Here is a 12,321-nt window from a genome sequence, read left to right as displayed (position 1 = left end):
ACAAAAAGCCTTCCTCATCCCTGGTGTTTTGTTATATAGAGAGAGAGAGTTATATATATAACTATATATATATAACAAAATGTATATTATAAAATATATATATAACAAAATATATGTGTGTGTGTGTTTATATATATATATATATGTTTGCTGCTGATGGAAATGTAATTACCCAAACCATTTTCATTATAATTAGTCTTGAAGTTCTTGTTTTTCTAAGGTATACAGCTTATATTAACAGGAGATCTTATCTAACTCCATCTTCTGGTTCTAACAGTTGCTCCCAAATTGTAACTCAGCTGTCTTTTTAACTCACAGTAACAATTTCAATGGATTTGTAATAGCCGACCAAGCAATTAGGCTATATATTTCTGGAGGTTTTGTTATGTCTGCGGTTTTATCCTAACCATTAAATTCCTAACCAAAAGTATATACTAAAACTTAAATTTAAAACTTTTAAAGCTAAAGCCTTTTCAATGTTAGTGCTTCAAACTATTGACAAATTAGGTACCAAATTAAAATACTTCTTTAGCATTCTCATGAAATTCAAGTTAATTAAAACACAATATGTAATATAATACCTATAAAATATTAAACCATAGTTAAATGAACAAAATGAAACATTATTTTATAAGAATGCCCTTCTACTCTAACTGCATTTTAAGCGTGAGATCTAAATAGAAAAAAGCACACAAAGTTTTCTTTACGTTAGCAAAGTGGTTTTCTTTCTGTAATATCCTACATCTAGGATCACCAAAATCTAGCATATTCGCTTCCATGCCTTAACGTCACATAAGTCCAGAGGTTATGGATCACATAATCTTTATTCATTCTACTTTCTTCTTTATTTTTCTCTCTGTCTTTCCACTCTCACACTTCATCTTTCTCACCCTTCCTCTTCCTCTTCTCTATTCTTCTCCTGCTCCCCCTCATCTTCCTCCTCCTCCTCTTCTTTTAAGGCTTCCAAGCCTTAATGTGATTAGCCTACAGAAATGAAACCAACTCAGCCATCTCTGGATGACGAACTGTCAATGCATTTACTTTGGGAGATTTGCAGGAGGAAACACGAGCAGGTGGTGTATTCACTAAGAAAGTGAGCAGTTGCAAGAATTCATATTATGTAATGGAATTCAATTACTTGGCATTCTTTATTCTTGATAATAATTACATGACTGATGTTTTTGCAAAAAGAAAATCGCCCAAATCAATTTTTTTTTGTCTTTGGCTTTTTCCCTCACTGAAAATGTCCATAATACAAGTAAAACATCTAAAAGTCAATACCACATTTTAATTGGGTGAATTTTTAAAAAGCCAATAGCTTTGTCTGCACTTGCCTCTTGACAGTAACCTCTCTTGCCACATCTTTTGCTCTTGTATTTGTAGCTATATTAGAGAGGGAAATTGCATCCCTCATTATTGAGTTTTCTGCCCATTCCTTTTCAGAAGTTCTTTTGATCTCTTCCCACCCTACACTGCATGGAATAATTGATGAGGGTTCAAAACAAATAGCAATTATGGGAATCCTAATATTGTATCTTCTTTAGAACTTCTTTGACTTTTCTGTAGTACAGCAGGTCTTTGAATAACGTGAATTTATTCAGTGTTGTTTCTTTATGACATTGACAAGAAAAAAAAAGGATTCCTGGCTGGGGCCACTGTGTGTACGCAGTGCGCATGGTTTCCCCATGTCTGCGTGGGTTTTCTCTAGGTACTCCAGTTTCCCCCTACATCCCAAAGCTGTGCACATGGGGTGACCTGACATGTCTACCTGGCCCCAGAGTGAGTGGGGGTGTGTATGAGGGCACCTTGTAATGGAATGGCAATCCTGTCCAGGGCTGGTTCCTGTCTGACACCCTGAGTTTCTAAGAGACCCTCTGTCCACCTGTGTCCTTGAACCAGCATAAGTGGGTAAATAATAATTTTACTTGTTTTTATTAATCTTTCTTAAACATATGAAGCTCATGTGTGTTTTAGTGTTTAATATTAGAAGTATTTTGGTCTTTATTTAAAATTTTGATGATGATTTGTGACCAGAAATATGCCATAAGAGCCTAACTCTCAGTTATATCAATTAGCCTACTAAAATTGATTTCATTATGTTATTTCGATTAAAGTTGCAATTTCCAAGACAATGTTAAATGAGGATTTATTCTACCCTTGCCTCAGAATTCTCCCTAAAAGTCAGACTTAACCTCATGTAAATTTTGAAAGGAATGAAAGTTTGTCCCCTCCCCACATTCCTTATCAGCCCCCCTTTTATTTCCCATTTCTGGAACCACTGTCTCTTTCACTATGCTTAGCTCTTCGATCTACAAGTTCCTGCACCCCCTACCTGAATTCCAACCAGAATTCCTGACTTCTCCTAAGATGTTAACAGGTAACAGTGGTGTAATTGAAATGAAGTGTGAGGTGTGATCCCTTCAGTCTCTGATGATCACCATGGTAATAGGGGGCTCCTCATTTCCAAAAGCTTTGAAGACTCCAAGAAAAGTAGCTTATACAATGAATTGATAAGCACTGGGTTTCTATTTTTCAAAGATTTTTTACATAATAGTGGCCTATTCTGTTTATAAGCAACTGTCCTTTTAAATACTCATGCATTTTCCACCTGCACTACAAGTAAATAGAGTGATTTCCTCTTTTCCACTTTCTGTGCAGTTTTATACACACACAGATTCACACAAACGTTTATATTCATATATCAAAGAATATGGTATGGAAATTTCTGGTAGCTAGTATGGAAAAGCAAATACAGATTTTTCTTTGGACTTGACTTCCTAATACAGAATATTTCCACCTTTTGACAGACAAATTATGTGTATTCATACCCAGCAGACTTGTCCTCACAAACCTTTTGTCAGAATAAAAATTCTACCTTGACTGATGACGTAAAGGTACTTTCAAAGTGACAGAAGTTAACATAATTATTGGTCGTCACATCATCACTATTTTAGCATACATTATAATCATTAATTTCCTAGGAGCTGTTAAAAGCTTACCCGGTCTTTGAAGATTCCCCAGGTGTCTTTAATAGAAACTATTTGGTGAGCTTAGCGGGAATTTAATCTGAAAAGAGATCCATCTGGTAGAGATATCAAATTAATAGTACTTAAACATTGAGTTCTACTTTTCAAAACTGATTAGGTACAACTACATCAAATGTCTTAACAAATATAAATGTGTTTTTATTATAATTTCATCATAGGTTGCCTTTCTCACATCTGGGTGGTTTAGAATACACACTTGTGCAGACCTGTTACCAACCTGGTGAAATAGAGTAGATAATAACTAAGTAAGAAAATGGAAGTTAACTTCATGCTTCATTTAAATGTCTGCATCTCTTTTTGATACAGCTTGATCTAGTCTTCTCAAACTTTCAGAGGATTTGATAATTCAGTAACATGCTCAAATACATTACTTAAAAATGTAGAATAGAAACTACCAGTAGCCAGAAGAAAATAAAGGACTTACTTTGGATTTGGCTTCCTGATAAATTCAAAACAGCATGATTTAAGCATCTACATTAGTATTACATGAATTCAGCAGTCCCTCAGGAGGTACATAATTCAAAGGTAAACGTTTTCCTCCTTGAGGATTTGACATAATAAGGACAATGCTCTCCTAAACTGTGGAATTTCCCAGATAAAGTTTGTGAGCATCGATTCTATGCTTTCTATAAAAGATTTTCAAATTCACTTAACAATTGTAATCTCCATGGAGGCCTTAAAATCCTCTAACATCTAACTCTGTATTTCTTCTTAGAGGACTTAGAAAGATAGATGATACCCCCCCAAAAATTGATTTGGCCAAAAATGGGCAACCACAGATTCTTTGTATTCAAAATGTGCACATGCGTGCACACACACACACACAAACACACATATCTAGCTCTCCAACATTGCAATGAAGGGTTATAAACACCGTGGAGACTGGGAATCCATATCCAAGTAGTGCTGCCTAGGCTTCAGGTTTTAAAATAGAGTTTGGCAACAATGAGTTTAATATATAAAGACATGTACAAGTCTGTCATGATAAAATGTAGGTTTTTCAGTAGCCTATTCTTCAGTTTCAAGAAACGTCCTTCATTCTCAAAATTAGGGCTTCCTACTTCTTTTGGTATAGTTTTATTTTCTTATGTGAAATAATAGCTAGAGAAGATAGTAGTGTTTGTCTGTATGCTCTTACTTGCAAAAACAAAAAAAAAATGCAACCTTAATTGACTATCAAATTTGCTTTTGGAAGATTACTAGCTGGTAAATTCCAGGAGTCTAGAAAAATGGCTGCTCAACATGGGACACACACTTCCTTCACTCTGGTTTTAGAAGCCACTTCATAGAAATTCCATTTTATAATCTTGCTTTGGCCATTCAGAGACGCTCCTCTCCCCATCCCCATAGAAGCTAAAAAGTTAATCAACAGAGATTGTAACTTTAGTGTAGTTTTAGCTTATTTCATGGAGGATATATATGACTGAAATTCTGCTAAGATATCAGATTTCTTTACCTCTAATTTCACCTTTCTCACAAAATTGGTAATGTGATTTTCATTGAAATGAAAATGCCACATGAATTATGTTTATGGTATAGACTTTTTAGTAATCCAGTAAAATGATTATGAAATGGTAAATATTTTGATTACATGTTTAAAAAGGTACCAATAAAAAATTAAAATGTGAACAGATGAAGTTCAAAAGACTAAGGACAGTTTAAATCGAATCTAACATATGAAAAGGTCGTTACATTTCCGGTAAGCACTCCAGTGGAGCAAAAACCTACCATTCTCTAGTGGTTATGTTAACCTTAAAAATAAACATCTAGGTTTATATTAAGAAGAGAAAACTCTGAAACATTGCAGAGATAACAATTCAAAATGTCACTGTAAATGTTAAAATAAAAATGCACATTTTGGAGAATACACACAGAAAATGAACACAGTTGTGGATTGCACAGTTGAGAAATCTTTCAAAAATGTTTACAAAACCAGTTGTTCAATTTAGTACAGACACACTTCAGAGACATTGTGAGTTTGATTCCAGACCATCACAATAAAGTGAATGCTGCAAAGTGAGTTACGTGTTTTTTTGGTTTCCTGGTGCACATAAAAGTAGTATTTATCCTATATTGTAGTCTACTATTAAGTGTGCAATAGCAGTATGTCTAAAACAATATATCCATTCCTTAATTTAAAATTTATCTTGCTAACAATGCTAACAATCATCTGAGCCTTCAGTGACTCATAATCTTTTTGCTGGTGGAAAGTCTTGCCTCAATGTTGCTGGCTGCTGACTGATCAGGATGTTGCTTGCCGAAGGTTGAGGTGGCTGTGGTAATTTCTTCAAATAAGATGACAATGAAGTTTGCTGCATCAATTGAGTCTTCCTTTCGTGAAAGATTTATCTATAACACATGATCTTTGTTGACATTCTACCCACGGTAGAAATTCTTTCAAAATTCAAGTCAATCCCCTCAAACCTTGCCACTGCTTCATCAAGTAAGTTGATGCAATATTCTCAACAAAATCCTCTGTTGTCATTTCAGTAACATTCACAGCATCTTCACTAGAAGTGGATTCCATTTTAAGAAACCATTTTCTTTGCTCATCCATAAGAAGCAACTCCTCATTTGTTCAAGATTTATCATGAGATTGCAGCAATTCAGTCACATCTTTAGGATCCATTTCTAATTCTAGATCTTTTGCTATTTCCACCACATCTTTAGTTACTTCCTCCACTGAAGTCTTGAACAGCTCAAAATCATCCATGAGGGTTGGAATCAACTGTTTCCAAACTCCAGTTAATATTGATATTTTGACCTCCTCCCCTGAATCATGAAAGTTCTGAATGGCATCTAGAATGGTAAATCCTCTCCGGAAGGCTTTCAATTTACTTTGTCTAGCTCCATCACAGGAATCGCTATCTATAATAACTTTAGCCTTACAAAATGTACTTGTTTTTAAACTTTTTTAATTTCCATAGCTTTTTGGGGTGCAAGTGGTTTTTGGTGACATGAATGACTTGTACAGTGGTGAAATCTGGGATTTTAGTGCACCCATCACGTGAATAGTGTACATTGTACTTAATATGTAGTTTTTAACTCTCACCCTGCTTCCACCCTCCCCATTCTGAGTCTCTAAAGTCCATCATAGCACTCTGTATGCCTTTGCATAACCATAGCTTAGCCCCCACTTAAGTATAAGTGAGAACAGATGGTATTTGGTTTTCTATTTCTGAGTTACTTCACTTAGAATAATAGCCTCAGCTGCATCAAAGTTGCTGCAAAATACATTATTTTGTTCTTTTTTATGGCTGAGTAGGTATTCCATGGTGTATATATACATGCCCATTCATTAGTCAATGGGCATTTAGGTTGGTTCCATATCTTTGCCATTATGAACTGTGTTGCAATAAAAATATGTGTTCAGGTGTCTTTTTGATATAATGACTTATTTTCCTTTGGGTAGATAGCCAGTAGTGAGATTGCTGGATCAAATGGTATATCTACTTTTAGTTCCTTAACAAATCTCCATATTGCTTTCTATAGAAGTTGTACTAGTCTACATTCTACCATCAGTGTATAAGCATTCACCTTACAAAATGTATTTCTTAAATAATAAGGCTTGAAAGTTGAAATGACTTCTTGATCCATGGGCTAGAGAAGGATGTTGTGTTGGCAAGCATGAAAACAACAGCTTTCTCCTTGTACATGTCCATCAGAGTCCTTGAGTGACTAGGTGCATTGTCAGTGAGTGGTAATATTTGAAAATAATATTTTAACAGTAGGTTTCAACAGTGAGCTTAAACATATTAAGTGAACCATGCTATAAACAGATGTTCTGTCATCCAGGCTTTGTTGTTCCATGTCTAAAGCACAGTTTAGCTTAATTCTTAAGAGCCCGAGGATTTTCAGAATGGTCAATGAGCACTGGCTTCAACTTAGTCACCAGCTGCATTATCCTCTAACAAGAGAGTCAGCCTGTCTTTTGAAGCTTTGAGGCCAGACATTGACATCTCCTCTCTAGCTATGAAAGTCCTACATGGCATCATCTTCCATTAGAAGGCTGTTTTATTTACATTAAAAATCTGGTGATAAATGTAGCTACCTTCATCAGTGATCTTAGCTAGATCTTCTGGATAACTTGCCGCAGCTTCTACATCAACACTTGCTGCTTCTCCTTGTACTCTTTTGTTATGGAGACGGCTTCTTTCCATATGAACCAATCTCTGCTAGCTTCAGATTTTTCTTCTGCAGCTTCTTTACCTCTCTCAGCCTTCCTAGAATTGAAGAAAATTAGGACCTTGCTATGAATTAGGCTTTGGCTTAAGGGAATGTTGCATCTCCTTTGATCTTTTATCCAGACCACTCAAACGTTCTCCCTATCAGCAAGAAAGCTGTTTCACTTTCTTATTTGTGTATTCACTGGTGTAACACTTTTAACTTCCTTCAATAACTTTTCCTTTACATTTACAACTTGGCTAACTGAAACTAGAGGCCTAGATTTCTGCCTACCTCACCTTTAGATATGCCTTTCTCACTAAGGTTAATCATTTCTAGCTTTTGACTTAAAATGAGAGTGTGTCTCGTCCTTTCATTTGACTCCTTTTTATTTGAACACTTATGGGTAATTGTAGGGTTATTAATTGGCCTAATTTTAACATTATTGTATCTCAGGGAATAGGGAGGCCTAAAATGAGGGAGAAAAATTGAGAAAAAACTGACCTGTGGAGAACACACACTACATTTATCAATTAAGTCTGCCGTCTTATATAGGTGTGGTTTGTGGTGCCCCAAAATAATTACAATAGTAACATCAAAAATCCCTGATTGCAGTTCACCAAAAGAAATATCACAATAATAATAATAACAAAGTTGAAATGTTGTGAGAATTACCACAATGTGACACAGAGACACAATGTAAACATGTGCTGTTGAAGAAAACAATACCTGTAGACTTTGCTCAGTGCAGGTTTGCCACAAACCTTCAACTTGTGAAAAATGCAATATCTGAAAAGCACAATAAAGCAAAGCACCATAAGCAGGTATACCTGTATTCTTCTACTGTAAATTTTAGCATTCAGTAAAATTTGAGTTAAGTAAAACATACCTGGGACTCTTGATTAATCAGATATTTTTTCTCTCTTAGAAGGAACACTTGAATGATAACAAAATAGACTTACAGTAGGGAGAAAAATAAAATGTAACTTTTATCTTAAGTGTTTTATGGCCATCAAAGAATCAGCCTAAACTTCTATATATTCTCTAGCTCTACTTGTATTATTGTGTAGTTCAACAGCCAGTCTCTAATAGCTGCTGCTGGGAAGGGGCAGGGCCAATGGTCCTATGGAACCTTTAGAGCTGTGATGTGCACTGTGATCAAGGCTGTGAAGGCTACAAAAGAAGTAAAGATAAAACTTCTGAGCTTGAGAGATTATTGATTTTCGTAAGGGGCTGCTTCAGATGCCTGAAAAGTTTATTAAATAGTTTGATGACCTACAATTAAGTGCTCACTAAACTATGCATTGTTATGAACACTTCAATGAGAGAAACATGAATGTGGCTTGAGGAATCTGGTACAGCTTTGTGAGTCTTGTTTTGAAAGGATCTAAGATGGCCAGCAGATACATATTTATGGAGGACTTTATAGGTGCATCTGCCTGGAATACTGTTACAGATCTGGTTATCTTAACTAAAGAAAGATATACTAGAAAAAATTATTAGAAGAATCTGGGAAGTTAGAAAATAGTATGAGGAAGAACTCATCTATTTCATCTTGAAGGAGCCTTGGTAGTTTGTAACTTTCAAGAAATTTATTTACATAATTAAATTTATTGATATAAAAGGTTTTATTTTTGCTTTTAATATCTGAAGGAGCTGTGATGATGTCTTCTCCCCCTTCCTATCACTAGTAACTTGTATCTTATTTTCTTCATAAGAATAGTTAAGATTTTATATTTTTAAATAATGACATTTGATATTTAAAATTGTTTTTATTGGGTTTCTTTTATCAATTTCCTTGATTTACACTCTTCTTTGTTTTCCTCATTCTACTTACTTTGTGTTTAATTTGCTTTTTATTTTTAGCTGCTTAAATTGAAGGCTGATGTCTTTGATTTTATACCTTTATTCATTTTTTCATATACAATTTGAAATAATAAATTTCCTTCTCAACATGCCTATTTTAGTCTATTTTCATAATGCTTAAAGAACTGAGACTGGGTAATTTCTAAAGGAAAGAAGTTTAATTGACTCACAGTTCAGCATGGCTGGGGAGGCCTCAGGAAACTTACCATCATGGCAGAAGGCAAAGGGGAAGCAAGGACTTTCTTCATAAGGCAGCGGGAAGGAGAAGCGCTGAGTGAATGGGGAAGAGTCCCTTATAAAACCATCGGATCTCATAAGAATTCACTCAGGATCTTGAGAAAAGCATGGGGAAAATCACCTCCATGATTCAATTACCTCCACCTGGTCTCTTCCTTGACACCTGGGGATTATGTGGATTATGAAATTACAATTCAAGATGATATTTGGGTAGGGACACAAAGCCTCACTATATCAATGGCTGAGGTGGTTTCTGACAAATTTTGCTTTGCTATATTTTTATTATCATTTGATTAAAAAATTTTCTAATTTTACTAGTGATTTCATCTTTGCCTTATAGGTTATTTAAGGGTGTATGGCTTAATGTACAAGTATTTTGGAATTTTCCAGGTATAGTTAATTTTAAGTTAACTCAATTTCGGTCAGAGAACTCATTCTATATTATTTCAACTGTTTTACATTTTTTGAGAGTTATTGTGTCACCTAAAATATACTCTTTCTTTAAGAATGTTCCATGTATACTTGAAGTTATATTGTTGGGTATAGTGTTTCATAAATATTAATTGTGTTAATAAATATTAATTGTGTTAATGTTGCTGATATAGTGTTTTGTTAAGTTTTCCATGTCCTTAATAAAGACTTTGGTTTTATTTAGCATATCAAGTGCTGAGAGTTAAGTATTAGGATCTCTAATAATTTTATATAATTTTAATATTAGAAATTGAGGACAAGATGGCAGATAAAACAGAGGGCTAATGTGCAGCTGCCACTTGGATGGGCAGAACAGTGTGTGGAGACTCACACTGTGAACTTTTGCTCCAAGAACCACCACAGGAACAAACCAGGAAAACCAAAATAATTCATAGATCCTTTGAAAGAAGTGGCATACCATTGCAAATTATGTGAGACAGGCAAAAAACTGTGAGTTCCCAAAGTGAAAGGGGGAAACCTGCCACTGAACACACATCCCCACTGGGGAATCTGAAAATCCAGATTACAGGAGAAGGATTTAACCTTACTTAGAGCTGAAACAGACTTAGAGAGCTGTGCAAAATTTAAAAGTAGAAGCAGCAGCAGAAAGAGCCTTGTAGGCACTCCTAGTCTCCCGCCTGAGCCCAGGGAAGCCATCCCTGACTGTATCTCACAGGAGCCCTCGAGGAAGACAGCCAGCAGAATTAGGGAGGAGTCACAGAATGAAGGAAGCTTCCAATTGAAATTAGTAATAATTTTGACAGGGTACAAATTTTCTTGAGCAGAATCTGGGGGTCAAACATGAACTGCTGCAGATACAAGTGCAGGAGCCACTACTGACAGTGTGGGCAGATGGGGAGGGGTGATATTTGGAAACTGTGCTTGCTTTCTCAGTGGGGAAGCTCAGGGTCTGGGGCAAAGTCTGAGCAGGGAACTGCAAGAGTGACATGAGCTTTGCCAACTGCGTTGGACCTAGGTGAGGCCTCTCACTATCAGGTACCCCCCACTTTCCTGGTCAACTATATAACATAGCAGAGGCAGCCATAATCCTCTCTGGAAAATAACCCCATTAGCCTGAGAATCACCTCCCCCATCCCCCTCAGTGGTCACAGCAAGTCCTGCCCAAGAAGAATCTGAGGCCAGACCCAGCTAATGCTGCCCCCACCTGATGGTATTTCTTTACCCACCCTGGTAGCTGAACACAAAAGACAGAAATGTTTGGGAGGCTTATAGCCCCACCTATTGCCTGAGAACCAAAATACTTACCCTGGTCAACTTAGGGCAAGTTTAGAAACCCCTGTTACTACTGCAGCTTGTGTGCTCTCTTGAAAGTGCCACCTCCTGGCTGGAGGCCAACCAACTCAGAACATTACAGAAACTCATTACAGAAAAGTCATGATCCCAGAAAAAAGGAAACAACAGCTAATTCTACTGCTTGCAATATCTTGGCTAACTAGGGGTCCTGAGTATGCCCACCTGACAACTTCACTTCTCACATAACCAGCATTTGAAAAAGCCAGAACACAAAACATATCTACAACTGACATGGTTTGCCTATGTCCCCACCCAGATCTCATCTTGAATTCCAGCTTGTCGTGGGAGACACCTGGTGGGAGGTAATTGAATCATGGGGGCAGGTCTTTCCTGTGCTGTTCTCATGATAGTGAATAAGTCTCATGAGATCTGTTGGTTTTATAAAGTGTAGTTTCCCTACACAAACTGTTTTCTCTTGTCTGCCACCATGTGAGATGTGACTTTCACCTTCCACAATGATTGTGAGACCTCCTTAGCCATGTGGAACTGTAAGTCCATTAAACCTCTTTCTTTTGTAAATTGCCCAGTCTTGGGTATGTCTTTATCAACAGTGTGAAAATGGCTAATACAAAAACCAAAGACTCTCAGAGTCTACTTTACTTCTCTGCAACCTCCACCAGAGCAGGTGCTGGTATCTAGGCTGTGAGACCTGAAGACAGATTACATCACAGGACATTTTGCAGACAGTCCCCACCATCAACAAGGGGAGCCTGGGAGTCCAAGAGCAATAACAATTACAGCAGTTCAACTCTCAGGAAGCCCCATCCCTAGGGGAAAGGAAGAGCACTACATCAAGAGATCACCCAGTAAAACAAAATAATCTGAACAGCAGGGCTTGAGTTTCAGACCTTTCCACTGAAATAGTCTGTCCAAATGAGAAAGAACCAGAAAAATAATTCTGGTAACATGACAAAACAGGGTTCTCTAACACCCTTAAAGGATCACACTAGCTCCCCAGCAATGGATCCAAACCAAGAAGATCTCTGAATTGACAGATAAAGGATTCAGAAGGTTGATTATTAAGTTACTCAAGGCGATACCAGAGAAAGGTGAAAACTGTTTGGATGAACAGAGGCAAGATGGCACACTTCTGGGTTCTTCATCCCCCAACTTTTCCCGCGCGCACGAAAATCCAGCCGGCGACCCGGGAAGGTGCAGACCAACTAGGCATGCACCAGGTGATGTCAATCTGAAGAGACCAAGATTTACCTGGTCGCCCCTG

The 12,321-nt window shown here is 36.8% G+C and overlaps 1 long non-coding RNA gene across 2 annotated transcripts in view; it reads right to left on the bottom strand.

Moving 5' to 3' along the window:
• Positions 1-895: 895 nt before the first annotated feature.
• The window catches only part of LOC108533534 (uncharacterized), a 24,384-nt gene continuing 12,958 nt past the window's right edge, over positions 896-12,321 (bottom strand). The window contains exons 2-5 of one of the 2 annotated variants that reach the window (XR_001886753.1): positions 7,941-8,000; positions 7,099-7,270; positions 3,000-3,082; positions 896-984 (exon numbers count right to left, since the gene is read on the bottom strand). This is a non-coding gene — a long non-coding RNA (uncharacterized LOC108533534). The remainder of the gene's footprint in view (positions 985-2,999; positions 3,083-7,098; positions 7,271-7,940; positions 8,001-12,321) is intronic. The other variant, XR_001886754.1, reaches the window with a different exon arrangement.

This window comes from Rhinopithecus bieti, unplaced genomic scaffold (assembly GCF_001698545.2).
Source record: "Rhinopithecus bieti isolate Rb0 unplaced genomic scaffold, ASM169854v2 scaffold_11655, whole genome shotgun sequence".
NCBI lineage: Eukaryota > Metazoa > Chordata > Mammalia > Primates > Cercopithecidae > Rhinopithecus > Rhinopithecus bieti.
Note: the sequence above shows the minus strand (reverse complement) of the source record. Positions and strands in the feature narration are given on the sequence as shown.